This window comes from Scyliorhinus torazame, chromosome 10 (assembly GCF_047496885.1).
Source record: "Scyliorhinus torazame isolate Kashiwa2021f chromosome 10, sScyTor2.1, whole genome shotgun sequence".
NCBI classification, from domain to species: Eukaryota; Metazoa; Chordata; class Chondrichthyes; order Carcharhiniformes; family Scyliorhinidae; genus Scyliorhinus; species Scyliorhinus torazame.
In genome coordinates, this window is record NC_092716.1 from 217571812 (window position 1) to 217595142 (window position 23331).

Sequence of the window (23331 nt, forward strand, 5' to 3'; positions counted from 1 at the left end):
GTAAGTTTCTATTAGATCTCCCCTCAACCTCCTAAACTCCAATGAATATAATCCCAGGATCCTCAGACGTTCATCGTATGTTAGGCCTACCATTCCTGGGATCATCCGTGTGAATCTCCGTTGGACCCGCTCCAGTGCCAATATGTCCTTCCTGAGGTGTGGGGCCCAAAATTGCTCACAGTATTCTAAATGGGGCCTAACTAATGCTTTATAAAGCTTCAGAAGTACATCCCTGCTTTTATATTCCAAGCCTCTTGAGATGAATGACAACATTGCATTTGCTTTCTTAATTACGGACTCAACCTGCAATCCTGAATCCTGGACTTGGACTCCCAAGTCCCTTTTCACTTCAGCATTATGAATTTTGTCACCGTTTAGAAAATAGCCCATGCCTCTATTCTTTTTTCCAAAGTGCAAGACCTCGCACTTGCCCACGTTGAATTTCATCAGCCATTTCTTGGACCACTCTCCTAAACTGTCTAAATCTTTCTGCAGCCTCCCCACCTCCTCCATACTACCTGCCCCTCCACCTATCTTTGTATCATCGGCAAACTGAGCCAGAATGCCCCCAGTCCCGTCATCTAGATCGTTAATATATAAAGAGAACAGCTGTGGCCCCAACACTGAACCCTGCGGGACACCACTCGTGACCGGTTGCCATTCCGAAAAAGAACCTTTTATTCCAACTCTCTGCCTTCTGCCTGACAGCCAATCGTCAATCCATGTTAGTGCCTTGCCTCGAATACCATGGGCCCTTATTTTACTCAGCAGTCTCCCGTGAGGCACCTTATCAAAGGCCTTTTGGAAGTCAAGATAGATAACATCCATTGGCTCTCTTTGGTCTAACCTATTTGTTATCTCTTCAAAGAACTCTAACAGGTTTGTCAGGCACGACCTCCCCTTACTAAATCCATGCTGACTTGTCCTAATCCGACCCTGCACTTCCAAGAATTTAGAAATCTCATCCTTAACAATGGATTCTAGAATCTTGCCAACAACCGAGGTTAGGCTAATTGGCCTATAATTTTCCATCTTTTTCCTTGTTCCCTTCTTGAACAGGGGGGTTACAACAGCGATTTTCCAATCCTCTGGGACTTTCCCTGACTCCAGTGACTTTTGAAAGATCATAACTAACGCCTCCACTATTTCTTCAGCTATCTCCTTTAGAACTCTAGGATGTAGCCCATCTGGGCCCGGGGATTTATCAATTTTTAGACCTCTTAGTTTCTCTAGCACTTTCTCCTTTGTGATGGCTACCATATTCAACTCTGCCCCCTGACTCTCCGGAATTGTTGGGATATTACTCATGTCTTCGACTGTGAAGACTGACGCAAAGTACTTATTCAGTTCCTCAGCTATTTCCTTGTCTCCCATCACAAAATTACCAGCGTCATTTTGGAGCGGCCCAATGTCAACTTTTGCCTCCCGTTTGTTTTTAATGTATTTAAAGAAACTTTTACTATCATTCCTAATGTTACTGGCTAGCCTACCTTCAAATTTGATCCTCTCTTTCCTTATTTCTCTCTTTGTTATCCTCTGTTTGTTTTTGTAGTCTTCCCAATCTTCTGACTTCCTACTACTCTTTGCCACATTATAGGCTTTCTCTTTTGCTTTGATGCATTCCCTAACTTCCTTTGACAGCCATGGCTGCCTAATCCCCCCTCTGATAACCTTTCTTTTCTTTGGGATGAACCTCTGTACTGTGTCCTCAATTACTCCCAGAAACTCCTGCCATTGCTGTTCTACTGTCTTTCCCACTAGGCTCTGCTCCCAGTTGATTTTCGTCAGTTCCTCCCTCATGCCCCTGTAGTTACCTTTATTTAACTGTAACACCTTTACATCTGATTCTACCTTCTTTCTTTCAAATTGGAGATTGAATTCGACCATATTATGATCACTGCCTCCTAAGGGGCAGCTATATTCTGTCAGGTAAGAGGGGATGGAGGCTAGGCCAGTTACATGCTCCTCCTGTAGGATGTGGGTGGTGAGGGATACCACCGGTGTCCCCGCTGACTATACCTGCGGGAAGTGCACCCAACTTCAGCTCCTCAAAGACCGTGTTAGGGAACTGGAGCTGAAGCTGGATGAACTTCGGATCATCCGGGAGGCAGAGGGGGTGATTGAGAAGAGTTACAAGGAGGTAACCACACCCAAGGTACAGGACAAGAATAGCTGGGTTACAGTCAGGGGGAAAAAAACAAACAGGCAGAAAGTGCAGGGATCCCTCGTGGCCGTTCCCCTTCAAAACAAGTATACCGTTTTGGATGCTGTTGGGGGGGATGACCTACCGGGGGAAGGCCCTAGCGGCCAGGTCTCTGGCACTGAGTCTGGCTCTGGGGCTCAGAAGGGAAGGGGGGAGAATAGTAAAGCAATAGTTGTAGGAGATTCAATGGTTAGGGGAATAGATAGGAGATTCTGTGGTCGCGAGCGAGACTCCTGGAAGTTATGTTGCCTCCCGGGTGCCAGGGCCAGGGATGTCTCGGATCGTGTCTTCAGGATCCTTAAGGGGGAGGGTGAGCAGCCAGAAGTCGTGGTGCACATTGGTACCAACGACATAGGTAGGAAAAGGGGTGTGGAGGTAATAAACAAGTTTAGGGAGTTAGGCTGGAAGTTAAAAGCCAGGACAGACAGAGTTGTCATCTCTGGTTTGTTGCCGGTGCCACGTGATAGCGAGGCTAGGAATAGGGAGAGAGTGCAGTTGAACACGTGGCTGCAGGAATGGTGTAGGAGGGAGGGCTTCAGGTATTTGGATAATTGGAGCGCATTCTGGGGAAGGTGGGACCTGTACAAGCAGGACGGGTTGCATCTGAACCAGAGGGGCACCAATACCCTGGGAGGGAGGTTTTCTAGTACTCTTCGGGAGGGTTTAAACTAATTTGGCAGGGGAATGGGAACCGGATTTGTAGTCCAGCAACTAAGGTAGCCGATATTCAGGACGCGAAAGCGTGTAATGAGGCAGTGGGGAAGGGAACACTGACAAAGGAGAGTACTTGCAGGCACGGAGAGGGGTTGAAGTGTGTATACTTCAACGCAAGAAGCATCAGGAATAAGGTGGGTGAACTTAAGGCATGGATCGGTACTTGGGACTACGATGTGGTGGCCATCACGGAAACTTGGATAGAAGAGGGGCAGAAATGGTTGTTGGAGGTCCCTGGTTATAGATGTTTCAATAAGATTAGGGAGGGTGGTAAAAGAGGTGGGGGGGTGGCATTATTAATTAGAGATAGTATAACAGCTGCAGAAAGGCAGTTCGAGGAGTATCAGCCTACTGAGGTAGTATGGGTTGAAGTCAGAAATAGGAAAGGAGCAGTCACCTTGTTAGGAGTTTTCTATAGGCCCCCCAATAGTAGCAGAGATGTGGAGGAACAGATTGGGAAACAGATTTTGGAAAGGTGCAGAAGTCATAGGGTAGTAGTCATGGGCGACTTTAACTTCCCAAATATTGAGTGGAAACTCTTTAGATCAAATAGTTTGGATGGGGTGGTGTTTGTGCAGTGTGTCCAGGAAGCTTTTCTAACGCAGTATGTAGACTGTCCGACCAGAGGAGGGGCAATATTGGATTTAGTACTGGGTAATGAGCCAGGGCAAGTGATAGATTTGTTAGTGGGGGAGCATTTTGGAGATAGTGACCACAATTCTGTGACTTTCACTTTAGTAATGGAGAGGGATAGGTACGTGCAACAGGGCAAGGTTTACAATTGGGGGAAGGGTAAATACGATGTTGTCAGACAAGAATTGAAGTGCATAAGTTGGGAACATAGGCTGGCAGGGAAGGACACAAATGAAATGTGGAACTTGTTCAAGGAACAGGTGCTACGTGTCCTTGATATGTATGTCCCTGTCAGGCAGGGAAGAGATGGTCGAGTGAGGGAACCATGGTTGACAAGAGAGGTTGAATGTCTTGTTAAGAGGAAAAAGGTGACTTATGTAAGGCTGAGGAAACAAGGTTCAGACAGGGCATTGGAGGGATACAAGATAGCCAGGAGGGAACTGAAGAAAGGGATTAGGAGAGCTAAGAGAGGGCATGAACAATCTTTGGCGGGTAGGATCAAGGAAAACCCCAAGGCCTTTTACACATATGTGAGAAATATGAGAATGACTAGAGCGAGGGTAGGTCCGATCAAGGACAGTAGCGGGAGATTGTGTATTGAGTCTGAAGAGATAGGAGAGGTCTTGAACGAGTACTTTTCTTCTGTATTTACAAATGAGAGGGGCCATATTGTTGGAGAGGACAGTGTGAAACAGACTGGTAAGCTCGAGGAAATACTTGTTAGGAAGGAAGATGTGTTGGGCATTTTGAAAAACTTGAGGATAGACAAGTCTCCCGGGCCTGACGGGATATATCCAAGGATTCTATGGGAAGCAAGAGATGAAATTGCAGAGCCGTTGGCAATGATCTTTTCGTCCTCACTGTCAACAGGGGTGGTACCAGGGGATTGGAGAGTGGCGAATGTCGTGCCCCTGTTCAAAAAAGGGACTAGGGATAACCCTGGGAATTACAGGCCAGTTAGTCTTACTTCGGTGGTAGGCAAAGTAATGGAAAGGGTACTGAAGGATAGGATTTCTGAGCATCTGGAAAGACACTGCTTGATTAGGGATAGTCAGCACGGATTTGTGAGGGGTAGGTCTTGCCTTACAAATCTTATTGAATTCTTTGAGGAGGTGACCAAGCATGTGGATGAAGGTAAAGCAGTGGATGTAGTGTACATGGATTTTAGTAAGGCATTTGATAAAGTTCCCCATGGTAGGCTTATGCAGAAAGTAAGGAGGCATGGGATAGTTGGAAATTTGGCCAGTTGGATAACGAACTGGCTAACCGATAGAAGTCAGAGAGTGGTGGTGGATGGCAAATATTCAGCCTGGATCCCAGTTACCAGTGGCGTACCGCAGGGATCAGTTCTGGGTCCTCTGCTGTTTGTGATTTTCATTAATGACTTGGATGAGGGAGTTGAAGGGTGGGTCAGTAAATTTGCAGATGATACGAAGATTGGTGGAGTTGTGGATAGTAAGGAGGGCTGTTGTCGGCTGCAAAGAGACATAGATAGGATGCAGAGCTGGGCTGAGAAGTGGCAGATGGAGTTTAACCCTGAAAAGTGTGAGGTTGTCCATTTTGGAAGGACAAATATGAATGCGGAATACAGGGTTAACGGTAGAGTTCTTGGCAATGTGGAGGAGCAGAGAGATCTTGGGGTCTATGTTCATACATCTTTGAAAGTTGCCACTCAAGTGGATAGAGCTGTGAAGAAGGCCTATGGTGTGCTCGCGTTCATTAACAGAGGGATTGAATTTAAGAGCCGTGAGGTGATGATGCAGCTGTACAAAACTTTGGTAAGGCCACATTTGGAGTACTGTGTACAGTTCTGGTCGCCTCATTTTAGGAAGGATGTGGAAGCTTTGGAAAAGGTGCAAAGAAGATTTACCAGGATGTTGCCTGGAATGGAGAGTAGGTCTTACGAGGAAAGGTTGAGGGTGCTAGGCCTTTTCTCATTAGAACGGAGAAGGATGAGGGGCGACTTGATAGAGGTTTATAAGATGATCAGGGGAATAGATAGAGTAGACAGTCAGAGACTTTTTCCCCGGGTGGAACAAACCATTACAAGGGGACATAAATTTAAGGTGAAAGGTGGAAGATATAGGAGGGATATCAGAGGTAGGTTCTTTACCCAGAGAGTAGTGGGGGCATGGAATGCACTGCCTGTGGAAGTAGTTGAGTCGGAAACATTAGGGACCTTCAAGCAGCTATTGGATAGGTACATGGATTACGGTTAAATGATATAGTGTAGATTTATTTGTTCTCAAGGGCAGCACGGTAGCATTGTGGATAGCACAATTGCTTCACAGCTCCAGGGTCCCAGGTTCGATTCCGGCTTGGGTCACTGACTGTGCGGAGTCTGCACGTCCTCCCCGTGTCTGCGTGGGTTTCCTCCGGGTGCTCCGGTTTCCTCCCACAATCCAAAGATGTGCAGGTTAGGTGAATTGGCCAATGATAAATTGCCCTTAATGTCCAAATTGCCCTTGGTGTTGGGTGAAGGTGTTGAGTTTGGGTAGGGTGCTCTTTCCAAGAGCCGGTGCAGACTCAAAGGGCCGAATGGCCTCCTTCTGCACTGTAAATTCAATGATAATCTATGATTAATCTAGGACAAAGGTTCGGCACAATATCGTGGGCCGAAGGGCCTGTTCTGTGCTGTATTTTCTATGTTCTATGTTCTAAGTGCTCCCTTACTTTAAGATCTTTAATCAAGTCTGGCTCATTACATAACACTAAGTCCAGAATGGCCTGTTCCCTCGTGGGCTCCATCACAAGCTGTTCCAAAAAGCCCTCCTGTAAGCATTCAATGAATTCCCTTTCCTTGGGTCCACTGGCAGCATTATTTACCCAGTCCACCTGCATATTGAAGTCCCCCATGATCACTGTGACCTTGCCTTTCTGACATGCATTTTCTATTTCGTGGTGCATTTTGTGCCCCCGGTCCTGACCACTGTTAGGAGGCCTGTACATAACTCCCATTATGGTTTTTTTGCCTTTGTGGTTCCTCAACTCTACCCACACAGACTCCACATCATCTGACCCTATGTCGTTTAGTGCTATTGATTTAATTTCATTCCTAATTAACAAGGCAACCCCGCCCCCTCTGCCCACCTCTCTGTCTTTTCGATAGGTTGTGAATCCCTGGATGTTTAAATGCCAGTCCTGAACCCCCTGCAACCATGTCTCTGTGATGCCTACCACATCATACCTGCCAGTCACAATCTGGGCCACAAGGTCATCTACCTTGTTCCGTACACTGCGCGCATTTAAATAGAGCAACTTTAATTCTCTATTGACCGTCCTTTTTTGTTTTCTTAGTGTGGTGGACCTTGGTTTACTGAGCCTTTCCATACACTGTGTCATAATTTGTGGGATGGGGACAATCGTAACCACTCTTGAGTTTTGTCTGTTCGTGTTTTTTTGTATTCCTAAGCAGCTACGCTCCCCGCTGATTACTTCACCTCTTGGTTCCCTGACTTTCCCTTCCCCCCCAATCTTTAGTTCATGTTTAATGAACTTTAAAAAAAATGTTTTATTGGGTTTTCACATCTTGAATTTGATGACTCACAAGTTACATGTTACAAAACCGTGCAAAAAAAGGAACATAAAACGGAAAACATAAATCAGCATATATATTTACAGGCAATTGTCTTCCCTCCTTCTGTGGCCATCCCCCCCCCCCCCCCCCCTTTAGTCAGCATATACCTGTTGAAATTCCGTTAGGTTGGACAGCCAGTCTGCACCTTTGGTTCGTGCTGCCGATCGCCAGCTGAGCAGGATTCACCAGTGGGCGATCTGGGAGGCAAAGGCTAGAGCATTGGCCCCCCTCCCCATAAAGAGTTCTGGCTGATCTGAAACCCTGAAGACTACCACTTTTGGGCAAGGCTTCACCCTCACTCCCACAACCCTGGACATTGCCTCGGAAAAGGTTGTTCCGTACCTGACAAGTCTGCGGCCTGCCCAGAACATGTGGGTGTGGTTAGCCAGACCTCCCTAATACTTTTCTCATTTGTCTGCCACGTCCAGAAAGAACCCACTCATTCGGGTTCTGATTAGGTGCGCACTGTGTGTCACCTTTAGCTTTGTTCGGCTCAGCCCTGCGCATGTGGAGGTTAAGTTCGCCCTGTGTAGTACTTCGATCCAGAGTCCTCCCCTATCTCTACGCCTAGTTCCTCCTCCCATTTTTTCCTTGTCTCATCCGGGGAGGAGTGTACTTCCTCTAACAATCGCCCGTACAGATCCTCACAGTTTCCCTTCCGTAGGTCATCCATGTCCATCAGTTCTTCCACCAATGAGTGTCCTGGTATCTGGGGGTATGCCACTTTCCTTACAGAGGAAGTTTTTGATCTGAACGTATCTCAGGTCGTTTCCTCTTGGTAATTGGAACCTCTCCGTGAGTTCCTCCAGGGTTGCTACTCTGGCACCCTTGTACATGTCCCTAACTGTCAGTGTCTCCTCGTCCTGTCTCCACCTTTTGAAGGTGATATACATTATTGCAGGAGTAAACCTGTGGTTGTTGCAGATGGGGGCCATGTTGGACATTTCGGTTAGACTGAAGTGCTGCCTCATTTGGTACCATGTCTGGAGTGTGGCTACTGCTACTGGGCTCCTCGATTGTTTAGCTGGGGGAGGGGGGGTTATTGGAGAGCAGCTATGCCTGGGGCTAAGAGAAACATCCCGATGCATGAACTCTCCTCCATCTGCACCCGGTTCCTTCAGCCATCCCCTCAGTCTTTCCACAGTGGCTGTCCAGTGATAGAACTGTAGGTTCAGGAGGGCCAGACCACCCACATTTCTTTTCCTTTGTGGGACCTTCTTTTGGATCCTCGGGTTTTTCCCCCTCCCCCCACACACAAATACCTTGATTAGTTTGTTGAGTGTGTTGAATAAGGCCTTGGGGAATGTTTAATTAACTTGATTGAGTTTTTAAATGAGATATCGGGAGGGTTAATGAGGATAATGTAGCTGATGTGGTGCGCATGGGGACTTAAAAACGTTCGATAATGTGCCACACTGTAGCTTTCCAGTTAAGTTGAAGCCCATAGAATAAAAGGAACAATAGTGACAAGGATACAAGTTATTTGAGTGAGAATAGAAAGAGAGTTGTGGTGAATGGTTGCTTTTCGTATTGGATCGTATCCTGCAGTTGGTACTAAGACTACTTTTACTTGATATATATTAATGACCAAGACTTGGGTGGTACAGGTACAATTTAAAAGTTTACAGATGACACAAACTTGGAGGTATTGCAAACTGGATGATAGCGATGGGTTTCAAGAGGACATAGACAGGCTGGTAGAATGGGTGGCAGTTGAAACTTAATGCAGAGAAATATGATGTGATACATTTTCGTAGGAAGAACGAGGAGTTTGCAATCAGCATTATGGAGGCGATTTTGAGCCCACACTCACTGTCCGCAGGATTACCTGTGGCCGGGGTCACTCCATGATCCTGGGACTTGGAAGCACGTCCTTTTGGCAGCAGCGACGGCCTCCTCTGTGACACTGCAAAGCACAGGAGCTACCTGCCTCTGATTAGCCAGGAGGTCTTGGTAGGCACGACCCAAGCTCCTAGGCCGCTAGTGGCCTAGCCACTGCCTGATTGGTGTGCTGTTCGGCAGGTCTTCCCAAAAAGGAACTGTATGGGTCTCTTGCCAGCTCTCCAACTGTCAGGCAAGATTCTCAACACCTCACCAGGATTCAGCCCCTTTTGTGTACAAATGCAATGTGGTGTCTCTGACTGTCTAAGGTGCGAATGAGTTGAGAACACCAAAGGGAATGGCCCTGATACTCTTCAGTGAACTATTCAAATACATCTGTATATGTTTGTCTCCAAGAAGCCCTCATTACACACTCATGGAGTGGGCGTGTGTCTGGCTATGTGGTGTGAATTGCGCACACTATAGAAAGGAGTGAGTCATGACAGCAGCCAGGGAAAGCAGCCAGTAAAAGTAAAATAACATTCAAAACACTTCCTCTGTCTGAGTCTTTTTTTATTAATCGACTGAATAACCAAGAATTATGGTCTGAGCTGAAGTTGAACATTCATGACAGCAGTAGACCACCTCGCAAATGCTGGCCAATGCTAATAAGGACCTTTGTGGGAAATGAATGGTTCAAAATCTTATCTGGTTTAACCCAGCTCAGATCGATGGGGAAAAAACCCCTCCTCAGGAGCCTTTATAGGAGATAAGATTGGGGAACCTCAGTCAAGTGGTGCAGATCCCAGAGAACAAAATTTACCACCAAACCTGCCAATCTCATTGCTGCAAGATGTTGAGTCTGAAAAAAAAAATTGTCTCAGTGGTGCTTCTTGAAATAAAAGCTGTGATACATCATTGAGGGAGGGTGGAAAACTCTGGCTGCGCTGTACCCAGTTTGGAAGAGAATTGTGTTGACCATGCATGCAGTAAGCCTCTGTGCCGGTTTTCATCTGTCATATGTAAAGATGCTCAGGCTCAGAACTCTAGTTTCAAACATAGGATGGCGCAATACAGTACAGACAGCCTTGGGCAGTGTGCCAGTTTATAGTATTGATGCATGTATCCATTAAAAAAAAATCACAAATAATGCCTAGTTTGGATGAAACAATAACAAAGTTCATAGAATCATAGAATTTACAGTGCAGAAGGAGGCCATTCGGCCCATCGAGTCTGGACCGGCCCTTGGAAAGAGAACTCTACTCAAGCCCACACCTCCACCCTAACCCCATAACCCCGTAACCAGGTACTGGTTTAGCACCGTGGGCTAATCATCTGGCTTGTAATGCAGAACAATGCCAGCAGCACGGGTTTAATTCCTGTACCGGTGCCATCCGAACAGGCGCCGGAATGTGGCGACGAGGCGCTTTTCACAGTAACTTCACTGAAGCCTACTTGTGACAATAAGTGATTATTATTACTTTTATTATTAACCCCACTTAACCATTTTGGACACAAAGGGCAATTTAGCATGGCCAATCCACCTAACCCGCACATTTTTGGTCTGTGGGAGGAAACCGGAGCACCCGGAGGAAACCCACTTAAATATGGGGAGAACCTGCAGACTCCGTACAGACAGTAACCCAAGCCAGGAATCGAACCTGGGACCCTGGAGCTGTGAAGCAACTGTGCTAAGCACTGTGCTACCGTGCTGCCCTGCTGTTCTTGGAATTTTATTTGTCAGCTGAAGTCCTTATTTTCTTTTCAGTTTGAACGTCTTTCTATTGTTAGACAATCTTCATTGCAAAACCACTATTAAGCTTTATTGACAAAGTTATTTTTATTTGCAAGGAGAATGGTGATGTGAAGCTGCATTAAATCACTGCAACAAAGTTGGAAGTGGGTACAAAACTGATGGTGCATCACATTTTGAGGAGCAGTGTGAGGTATCTTGGAGAGATAGCATCATATCGCTTTAGCATTGAAAAAAGTTGTAGTAAAACCATTTTATTAAGTTAAGCTGATAATGCACAGAAAGAAGCATTCATAGAATTTTACTTGTCTAGTTGGTGAACAATTTGGAGCTGACTGTATCACTGAGGAGGTACCAATCTCAAGCTGTTATTTGTGGCAAAACAGCATCAGTGGACAATGCCGTGTGATTTTGGAGCAGGCTAGGATATTGTAATCAAGGCATTGACATAGGCTGACAGTTCAGTCATCTGTTAGATATTCAGTGATGGTTTGTACTATGCCTTTGGCTCAAAGGCTTCGATGCACAACTTGATGACTGTGTGGGTGTATACCTCAGTTCTTGGTGTGTGGCACCTCTATTCACTTTGAACATTTCTAAATGTCGATTCTGTGAACCTCTTAACAATGGCAGATCTGAAGCATATTTGCAAATGGATGGCACCCAAATGAAAATATGTGCCGAACATATGACTCTCCCTGTAGTTCTTCGGCAATTATATCTTCTCTTTAACTTTGCCTGTAAACTAATATTTAAGCGATAGCTTTGACAGTGTTTCTTTACAGGCTGCAGTAATTTGGAATTGGTGAGCTAAATATGTGTTTACAGAACATATTTATACGGTCAAGACCGACACTTAGAATAGGTCCTACTTTTACATACCGAGGTCATTTGAATAATGCGTTATGTGGAATGTTTCTGGCATCATATTTAAATAGAGAACATTGCAGGCTACCAATGTATAAAGCAAAGCAAAACTAGACAACTGTTTCCTGACACAAATGCAAGTTTTAATTTCTCATGTGGCCATACATAGGCTGCAGGAAGATCAGCCGCGATAACGCTCAAATTTCAACCAGAATTTCCAACTTGGTTATTCGCCCAGTCATATGTCTTCTATGTCAATCTCCCTCATTTCTTATCTTCCTCAGACATTTTCTCCCTGCCTTTCTAAATTCTCTTAGTTAAAATTTTCCCTCCTTCCCTCCAGAAGGTGGTGGCTTGTGCTGAGGTACAGCTCCACCAGCAGCATCAGCCTTTCAAGTACTTGGGCTAAGTTGCTTTTATTCATGCGTTTGGACATTTTTGGTGGACTATTTATCCATGGATCATGAGCTGGAGGGGAACATCAGCATCACTGCCAAACCTGATTCTGTCTGCACCTGCCATTATATTTGCCAGTAGGAGTGACTAGATAACAATCAATAATGGAAAACCTGGCTGAATTTTCCCATTTTCCTTTTGGACAATTGTACTGTTCTAAGTCTTGCACAACTGACCTCAGCTTACTCATTATTGAACATGGAACCCTTCCATGTCTTTATGCCTTCATATCAGATAAGGCATTAAAACGTCAGGAGAACTTTTTAACTATGTCTCGTTACATTTAGGACCTGCAAAGCTTTCTCAGCTGAGTGTCTGAAATATTCTGCTGAAGAGAGCCCCAATTTATATTCTTACTGGTAGCTATTACTGAGTAATGTTATTTTCTGAAAACACTGCTCTTGTTTGACTTGAAAATAATGAAAACCTTGTGTCTCGTTCTGTGAGCCAAATTGTGCTGACCTTTCATGTGACCCACCTGTCGAGCTCTCGCAAATGATAATGGTTACCTCATGCTACCATGATCTGAAGTGTACCATAATGCCTGTTACTTAGAACAGATTATTCTTCCTCATTCCTGTAGCAATCTGCATGAAAAGATAGGCCAATATGATGCCTACTGTACATACCGCTTAAACCCTATTTTATGTGAAACATAAAACCTTTGTGGTCACCTTGTTAGTGATTTGTGTTCACCCAGTCTTGTTATAATGCTCTAGGGTTTAACAATAAAGTAGTACATTTATCTAAAGCTCCTCGCGTAAATTAATGACATGGAGCACTTTGTAAGGGGAGATTGGAACAGGAAGAGGAAAGATTTAAATGGGGAAACTGCAGGCATTTGTTGATTAAATAAATTTTTGGAAGGCTTTTGAAGACCTGGAGAGGGGTGGCAAAATGGTATTAGGAGAGAATCCAGAGCACAGGGTTGTTGTAACTGAAACGTCAGAGCCTAAAGTGGGAACGTAGGAGAAGTAGTATATCCAAGGTTTGAACAACAGGAGGTGGTGCTATATGTGATACATTGAGACCTTGGAAGAATTTGAAAATGGGGATGAGTGTCTTGAAGTCAATTTGCTGGGGCACAGTGAGCCAGTTAAACTTGGCAAGGAAACATTACGGGCGTGCAGGAGGGAATGCAGGCTGTAGATTTCTAACTTTGCTGAAGTTTCTGAATGGAGAAAGTGGGCAGGCAGCAGAGAAAATCTCGGAAAACTCAATTTGTGAGGCGGTGATAGCATGAGTTAGGATTTCAGCATCAGCTGGGGCGAGGGAAGGGCAAAACTGAATATCTTCTGTTGGCGGAAGAGGGCAGTCTCGATGTGAAATTAAATAGGAGGTAAAAAGTTCATGTTAGCATTAAATAGAACACTTAGTTTGTTAACCTGAGACACAGTTGAGGAGATAAATTGAGCCATCGGCAGAGGTGCTGAGTCAGCCAAAACAAGGTAGCTTGGCTTTGTTAATATTTAGCTGAAAAGTAATTTTGACCCATCCAGGGAGTGCTACTCCAGCCTAGACCATTATTTTAATGGCAGCATTAACCCATTTTTAAATGAAAGGGGGAAAGAGCAGGATAATGTGAGTAATTGGAAGGTTCTTTCAAAGATGGGCCGAATGACCTCCTTCAGTCCTTTACGATTCTATGACCTCAGGAGTTAGTCCCAATTTTAAAACAATGGTAAAATTTAGGCCTCCTTCTCTGTTACACAACCCATCCTTACTATAAAGCTTTCCACCGTATCCCGGCCTCATTAGAATGCTGCTAGTTATAACACAGATGTTTTTATATTGAGTCAAGGCCCGTTCTAGTGCCACCAGCTCCTCTCCAATAGACCTTGTGCAGCAACCACATCAAGGAACCTAACAGTCATGGGTTTTACAGCACAGAAAGAGGCCCTTTGGCCCATCGTGTCTGCACCAACCATCAAGCACCTATCTATTCTAATCCCATTTTCCAGCACTTGTATGTTATGGCATTTCAATTGCTCATCTGAATGCTTCTTAAATGTTGTGAGGGTTCCCGCCTCCGCCATCCTTTCAGGTCGTGAGTTCCAGATTACAACCACCCTCTGGGTGAAAAGGTTTTTCCTCAAACCCTCACTAAATTTCCTGCCCCTTATCTTAAATTTCTCTGATGTACCACTGCCAGCAGTCGGAAAGATCCTTTTTCATTTGGTCGTCCTGGACATCAATCTTAACGATTTTCAACAAGTTTACTTCTGGGTCACAGCCAGTTGCCTAAGATTGCACGTTGGGGAATTGACACAACAAGTATGGATCTTGTGCAATATCTCAGCAGCAACAGTTGCACAAAACATCTTTATGCCATCTGGACATTATTGTTGGGACCCGGATGTCGGTATGAGTCTTTGGAAGCATCGTAAGGAAGGTAGGTATTTTTTACATCACAAAGGAGTTTGAAGTACCGTAGAAGATTTGAAGCTAACATGGTAAGAAGTTATTCAATGAAAGGGACGAAAGATTATCAAACAGAATTGGCCAGATTGCCTATAAACTGAGGTTCTTAAAGAGGAACAAAAGGATATTTATAGGCCAGTGCCTGCTATCAAGAAGGAGTCCTTGGGCATTAAAATAATGGTAAAATTAAGTGAGAAACCGCAAGACCAACACCAACACCAACAAATGTACATATTTATTGTAAACAAGGACATTGTAATTACTAATTAACCTTTCGTATAGTCCCTATGCGTATAAATTCACTGCTTTTAAATCCTGATCAAAAGTACCACCAATTTCAAACTCCTTTTTATTTCAATTCTGTATGAAGTGCAAATTCACCTTGTATGGGATGTCTACATGGTGTGATCTACTGCCGCTGTGCTTTTTGAGGTGCGAAGTGCCATTTTGCAGGCACATTTTTTGTCCATGAATCAAAAATCGTTTAGAAAATGTCTTCCGGATTTGCTCAGTGGAATTTATTTTGTAAGTACTGGCAGCCGTAGGCTACACCAAATATTCTTTTTGCTAATATTTCTCACTTAAACTATCATTGACACAAATCGCACACATTACACCCATTAGGCCAACATCAATCCCAGCTAGAGCAATGGAAACTATTCCAAGGGATAGGATGAAGTAGCACCGTTTAGCAACACGCAGCATGGATTTAGAAAGGGAAGACCTGAGGAATTCACAGATAAGGCAGGGTGTATAACTCACTAAATGGTATAATTTGCTTTCAGAAAGATTTTGACAAAAGTTGCACTTGGAATACTTGCAATGACACTTGACATTATAGGAATCCAAGATAGAATGCTGGACTGGATTCAAATCTGGGTAATAATTAAGCATTAAGAAAGTAGTCATCAGGAGGTAATTTTGACTTTGATTATATAAAAGGAGCAATAACAGATTGGTTATTCATTATACATGTCTTCCGATTTAAAATCAACGGCAATGAAAAGCAGGAGAGGTGTACAATGGACCACTGGTGCAACATAACCCATTATGTTAGATTGGGGGAAGTGGACTCCTGCTGTTGCTAATCCACACCAATAACTTGTATATCAATATCAAGTATAAGTTTGCTAAGGCAGCATGGTGGTGCAGTGGTTAGCACTGCTGCTGCATCATGGCACCGAGGTCCCAGGTTCAATCCTGGCTCCGGTTCACTGTCTGTGTGGAGTTTGCACATTCTCCCCATGTTTGCGTGGGTTTCACCCCCACAACCCAAAGATGTGCAGGGTAGGTGGATTGGCCATGCTAAATTGCCCCTTAATTGGAACAAATGAATTGGGTACTCTAAATTTATTTTTAAAACATTAAAAAATATAAATAAACTTGCTAAATTGGCTGATGGCAATAACTTAGAGAGAGCACAGAAACAAATAGTGCAGCTAAAGGTTATCAGAATTTAAATCAATAATGCAAACAAGCAGACAAATGCCCATTAAATTTAACATTGAGAAATGTAGGGGATTCCACACTGGTTAAGGAAATGTGCATAATTATTTTTTGAATGATAGAATTTACAGTGCAGAAGGAGGCTATTCGGCCCATCGAGTCTGCACTGGCCCTTGGAAAGAGCACCCCACTTAAGAGCATCCACCCTATCCCCGTAACCCAGTAACCCCACCTCATCTTTTTGGACACTAAGGGGAATTTATCATGGCCAATCCACCTAACCTGCACATCTTTGGGCTGTGGGAGGAAACCGGAGCACCCGGAGGAAACCCACGCAGACAGGGAGAACGTGCAGACTCAGCACAGACAGTGACCCAAGCCGGGAATCGAACCTGGGACCCTGGAGCTGTGAAGAAACTGTGCTAACCACTGTGCTACCGTGCTGCCCATATTGTCATTGCAAAACCTCTAGAAAGACATCTGGGAGAGGAGAAGACATGTCACTTTGAATGTCTAGATAATGAAGCAACACAGTAAAAAATCTAATAGATGACAGGGAAATATGACCATGAGGAGGGCATTCAGACCCATGAACTTGTCCACATTCAAGTAGATTATTCCTAGCTGTACCTGGACTCCCATTTATTGACTCTGAGGTTCAATGGCTCGAGACCCTCTAGAGCAGGCATGGGCAGGGACTACATGGAGTTTAACTTCAATACATTGTCAAAACTAGCTTAAAAATTGATGGGGTTTCTCTAATGGCAGGAAAACTACAAAGGGAACCAGACAGTGTAAAGAAGGTATTGCCAGCTGAAACTGAGACTGGAAGTATCACTACTGCTATAGTACAAATTTACTTTTAACTTACTCCTATAGACAGGTATATAGGGCTGGGTTTTCTGTCTGCTCATTCTCAATGGGCAGAAAGTTGAGCCCACGGTTTATTATTATATCTACAGATAATAAGCAGAGTAAGCCGTTTCGGCAGTGAAGATAAGCACATTTGTTCTTGTTTTTGAGTTTTTAATAATCCCACATGTTCTGGATTAGACCAGTGGGCTACTGAGTCCAAAAATGAATTAAAACAAAAAAAACCTCAAGTGGTATAGACAGTAGATAAATTGGGAGGAGTGATACACAGGAAGATAAATCGCGTGAAAAGGATGTCATGGTTGCTCAGTCATACCAGCAGCTGTCGTGTACTTATTGGCCCCAGTGAATCTGGTGTACTATTTTTCCAACCACCACTACTTCACATGAACTAGGATTGGTTTATCTGGATGGATTCTTATCATGTCTATATGTAATACTGTTAACCATGTAATTTATTCACCAGTGGTCCCCAAAGTTAATTTGAACTAAGTAACACCAGTTCCAATTTTCTTCCTATGCCTCATGGTACACGAAGGCAAACTTTAGCCTGTTTCCATGGGCGTGATTCAATGGCCTCAATGTGTCCGACTTGGTGTCGGGATGAGGCCGTTGAATCTCAAGAGAGGCCTCAACGGAATCTTGCAAGATGTCACAATCTGGATCTCGCTCTCTCTGGGTGCAATCCTGATATGCATATTTAAATGATCCATTTGGCCCATTTTACTATGCATTCGCTGGATTCTCCCAGGACCCGGGATTCATCAGCTGCGCCTGGGAGACTTTGCCAGGGCGTTGCTTAGTACTGGTCCACTCAAACATGGACCAGTCGTAATGGCCCCTATGGGGCTCTCCCAGACCATTGGAGACCCCGGGTGGTCGAGCATTGGGCAGGGTGATACTCTGGCACCTGGGCACCTTGGCACTGCCAGCATCATATGTTGGCACTTCCACCTGGGGACCCCAGCAGTGCCCCTGCCGAAAAACATATGGCTATACAACGCCACTCATGTTAAATAAGGGGCCCCAGCCCACGCCGCACATAGCCCTGATTTCGACACTGAGACTCCTCAGTATAGTGTGAGATGGGGACTCCATTCTTAAATGGCGTCCTGATCTCTGAGGCCTCCAACTCAAACACCATCCCCCAAGCCCCCAACACTCGAGCAGCGCACCACTGGCCCCATCATCAGCAGACAGAAATTGCCAGTTTGGCACCTTGGCAGGGTCATCCTGGCACTTTGGCAGTGCCCTGCCAGCTGGCAGTGCCATCTGGGCACCTTGGAAATGCCAGGCTGGCACCCTGGTGGGACTGCCAGGGTGCCCAGCTGGTGCCAGCAGTGCCAGGGTAACATCCTGTCCAAAGGGCATGAACCTGGGGGCCTCCGATCCTGTGGGAGACCCCCATGAGTGTGGTTCCATGGGGTCCCAGTTTGTGGGAACAGCGCCAAACGACCCTTGCCAGTGGTCTCTGAGATGAAGGGGATAGATACCAATGCCTCGGTTGCCTTGCAAATCTGCACATTAGAGTGAGGCTAACTGTCTAAAGGTTGCTGGTTGCTGCCAGAGGCTTATAGGTTGAGTGGTGCAACTCCACATCAAGCAAGGCTGACCAGAGTCTCTCCCACTCTTACCGCCGTTTTGGAAGAATTTGCAGGTTGACACTCAAGCCCTGGGGTGAGACTCAAACCAAATGCTCCTGGCCAGAGGCAAGGGCACTAGGCAGTGCGCCACGAGACCTCCAAGTAACATCTGTGATTGCTCCTTGTTCAGAGATCATTGATTGATTTTTGAATTCTAGATATTGATCTGTAATTGACATATTGCTCATTTGGAAAAATGATGGCCCTGGGTCTAAATGACTGGTCACAGGAAGAAACAGGAATATTTCCTCTGAAGTGCGGCTTGTTGGGTTTGACTCTAACATGCGATCACTTGCAAATAATTAAGAGCTGAGCATTGCTACACTGCAGTGATAAAGCATGAAAGATACAAGAGTTTTAGCTCTAGTCAGCAGTCTTTGTACTTCTCATTATATGGATGGTGATTTTTATTGTTTTGAAGAAAAGCAACTCTGCATCCTGGAACAAACGCACCATAATTCCATTTTAGAATTTAGCTTATTAAGTGAAAAGCATAGAAAAAGCACCAACTTCTGGATGGTCCGAAAGCCTAGACTCCAGATCTCAGCAATCAGTTCTTCTTACTTTCTCCTTCCTTTGTATATCGTCCACTCAAGGTGCATTAAGCAACATTCATCTTTCACATGTTGTCTTCCTTTGTGCAGCATTCAGCACAAGATGTTAATCTCCCAAAATGCATCCCTTTCAATTGAACGCCTTATCCCTTGTTTCTGTTGTTTTTTTCCAATACTACTTTGGAAAAGGACCATAACCCCATAATGTTATAATGAAATTGTCATTTATGATCCAACTGGATTACAATACAGGCATTGGATTTAACCACAGATCAGTGCCTCGGGCTTATGGCATAGAAAGTGTTTGGCTAAGTGGATAAATACGCTGCATGGTGAGATATTGAGTCACATAGGCTGCGAAGGATTGATCCCTGCTCTGTGCTGGATTAGCTGAATGTGATTGGAGCGGCAGTACAGACGGGATTTTCGAGCTCAGTATCCCTGGACCAGGCGGGGAGAAAGAAAATCAGCCAGAGGATCCATTCATGGTAAACTCTGCCACACAGTGCATATGTGAGGACATAGGGTGAGGAAAACGCAACACATCATGGTTTAACACTTTCTGAACGAGGGTCAAAATTGATTTGAAAAACTATGTTGCCGTCACAAACAAGCTCAAACTTTCAGAGTGTGGTGAAGCTCTTCTGGTAATGTGTCCCTGGATAGTGAGGAGCGAACAATCTGTGTTTGGTAATCGGATTTGTTTCTAACAGGTCTTGGCAGCTTCTTTTACCTTCTCAGCATATTGATTGTCTGATTGGAGAGGCAATTTGACCTCTACAATTCCAAGAACACAGTTTTTGGAAGAACGCTTTAAACTCAATTATGTCAGTGCACAGTGAGCAGGCCCTACATTTGTTTCCTATAAAGACGCAGCTTGACAGCAAACAGAACCATTCAGATATAGCAGCTGTTAAATGGTGAAGACAATTGAGTCAAATATTTAACTAAGGGTTTTCAATTGCCATTAAAGCCAAAGGTTCACAGTTCCCATTTATGATTTTACCTCTAACACAAGAGAAAGCAATCTGTGATAAGCCCTTGCTGTAACACTAAGTGCTGTCATATGTTGGAATCACCCAAGCATTCTTACCTAGTATTTTAGTGGTCCGGGTATGCATGGTGTGATATCAGTTGTCATTGTTGAGTAAGATCACACAGGTGATCTATGTTGTTTGAATGAATGAATTATATTGGTTACTGACTATTGGGGCCATGGAGATGCCATGTCAAAGAATACAATCATTCATGGCATATGTAATGTATTTGGGATTAATTGGTTTTCAAGGAAATGTGATTGATTTGCTTACTTCATTGGGACAAGGAGAGACTTTCCTCAGCAGATCTGATTCCATGCATGATCTACGCAAAGAATGGCTTTGATGGGTTGAATGATGTTTCTTCATTGACAGATTCTGTACATTTTTAAATTATGGGTGGGGTAATTTTGACTGATGGTATTGTGGGATGTAGATTCAGATGCTTGGTTTTCACTTCAATTGAAGCAAATTGATATCATCCTTCTTACACAATCAACTCGGGTCTAAATTATCCCTCATGGTGTTTTGAGTTAAAGGGCTGAATTTTCAAGGAGTTGGGGAGACTCTGTCAAAATGGTGGACGGGATCCGATTCAGGGACTCCTGACCTCATTCCCACCTCGATTTCCACCAGTGCGAGCTAGTTAAGGTTATAAGCCCACACCCTGCACTCCTGACCTGGCTGGCTCCATTATGTGAATAGATATGTCCTAGTCCTCTGCGCTTTTTATGCAGTCGAGCCAGCTTTTCAAAGAGTCATGGTTGACAGCACCCTGGGGTGTCATGAACATTTTCCTCATCCACATCCTTTAAAGTATCAGTAACTGAAACTGCAAGCATTTTTAACCACTTTATCTCATGTAAATATTGTGCAGTTGACAGAAGAGAGCAGAGCTCAAGAACTGTCAATCAAGCATTTTTATTGAATTGGGGCACCGCTGTTGCAGGATATAATGCATTCCTGACTGAGATCCCAAACAGCCATTATAATACGAAAATAACTGTGTCCCAGGGAAAACACATTGATTGACAGCATTGACTCTCTGATCTCTTTGTCAATTGCACAATATTTATTTATAAGAACTAGGAACAGGAGTAGGCCATCTGGCCCTTCGAGCCTGCTCTGCCATTTAATGAGATCATGGCTGATCTTTGTGGACTCAGCTCCACTCTCCAGCACGTACACCATATCGCCAAATCCCTTTATTCTTTAGAAAGGTATCTATCTTTTTCTTAAAAACGTTTAAAGAAGGAGCCTCAACTGCTTCACTGGGCAAGGAATTCCAGAGATTCACAACCCTTTGGGTGAAGAAGTTCCTCCTAAACTCGGTCTTAAATCTACTTCCCCTTATTTTGAGGCTATGCCCCCTAGTTCTGCTTTCCCCGACCAGTGGAAACAAGCTGCCCGCATCTATCCTATCTATTCCCTTCATAATTTTATATGTTTCAATAAGATCCCCCCCGCATCCTTCTAAACTCCAATGAGTACAGTCCCAGTCTACTCAACCTCTCGTCATAATCTAATCCCTTCAACTCTGGGATCAACCTAGTGAATCTCCTCTGCACTCCCTCCAGTGCCAATATGTCCTTTCTCAGGTAAGGAGACCAAAACTGAACACAATACTCCAGATGTGGCCTCACCAACACCATATACAATTGCAGCATAACCTCCCTAGTCTTGAACTCCATCCCTCTAGCAACGAAAGACAAAACTCGATTAGCCTTCTTAATCACCTGTTGCACCTGCACACCAACTTTTTGCGACTCGTGCACCAGCACACCCAGGTCCCTCTGCACAGCAGCATGTTTTAACATCTTACCGTTTAAATAATAATCCATTCTGCTGTTATTCCTCCCAAAATGGATAGCCTCACACTTGGCAACATTGAATTCCATCTGCCAGACCCTAGCCCATTCACCTAACCTATCCAAATCCTTCTGCAGACTTCTGGTATCCTCTGCACTTTTTGCTTTATCACTCATCTTAGTGTCGTCTGCAAACTTTGACACATTACACTTGGTCCCCAACTCCAAATCGTCTATGTAAATTGTGAACAACTGCGGGCCCAACACTGATCCTTGAGGGACCCCATTAGTTACAGGTTGCCAACCAGAGAAACACCCATTTATCCCCACTCTCTGCTTTCTGTTAGTTAACCAATCCTCTACCCATCCTACCACTTTACCCTCAATGCTATGCATCTTTAGTTTATGCAGCAACCTTTTGTGTGGCACCTTGTCAAAAGCTTTCTGGAAATCCAGATATACCACATCCATTGGCTCCCCGTTATCTACTGCACTGGTAACGTCCTCAAAAAATTCTACCAAATTAGTCAGACACGGCCTACCCTTTGTGAACCCATGCTGCGTCTGCCCAATGGGACAATTTCCCTCCAGGTGCCCCGCTATTTCCTCCTTAATGATAGATTCCAGCATTTTCCCTACAACCGAAGTTAAGCTTACCGGCCTATAATTACCCGCTTTCTGCCGACCTCCTTTTTTAAACAGTGGTGTCACGTTTGCTACTTTCCAATCCTCTGGGACCACCCCAGAGTCTAGTGAATTTTGATAAATTATCACTAGTGCATTTACAATTTCCCTAGCCATCTCTTTTAACACTCTGGGATGCATCCCATCAGGGCCAGGAGACCTGTCTACCTTTAGCCCCATTAGCTTGCCCAATACTGCCTCCTTAGTGATTACAATCATCTCCAGGTCCTCACCTATCATATCTTTATTTCCATCAGTCACTGGCATGTTATTTGTGTCCTCCACTGTGAAGCTTGACCCAAAAAACCTGTTCAGCTCCTCAGACATTTCCCCGTCTCCTATTATTAAATCTCCCTTCTCATCTTCCAAAGGACCAATATTTACCTTAGCCACTCTTTTTTGTCTTATATATTTGTAGAAGCTTTTACTATCTGCTTTTATGTTCTGAGCCAGTTTACTTTCATAGTCTACCTTACTCTTCTTTATAGCTTTTTTAGTAGCTTTCTGTTGTCCCCTAAAGACTTCCCAGTCCTCTAGTCTCCCATTAATTTTTGCCACTTTGTATGTTTTTTCCTTCAATTTGATACTCTCCCTCACCTCCTTAGATATCCAAGGTCGATTTTTCCCCTTTCTACCGTCTTTCTTTTTTGTCGGTATGAACCTTTTCTGAACACTGTGAAAGATCGCTCGGAAGGTTCTCCACTGTTCCTCAACTGCTTCACTATGAAGTCTTTGCTCCCAGTCTACCTTAGCTAGTTCTTCTCTCATCCCATTGTAATCGCCTTTGTTGAAGCAGAAAACACTAGTGTTTGATTTTACCTTGTCATCCTCCAACTGTATT

At 44.4% G+C, this 23331-nt stretch overlaps 1 protein-coding gene across 11 annotated transcripts in view; it reads left to right on the forward strand.

The window, feature by feature from the left end:
* Positions 1-23331, forward strand: part of sox6 (SRY-box transcription factor 6) — an 832058-nt gene that overhangs the window by 81386 nt on the left and 727341 nt on the right. The window lies entirely within an intron of this gene.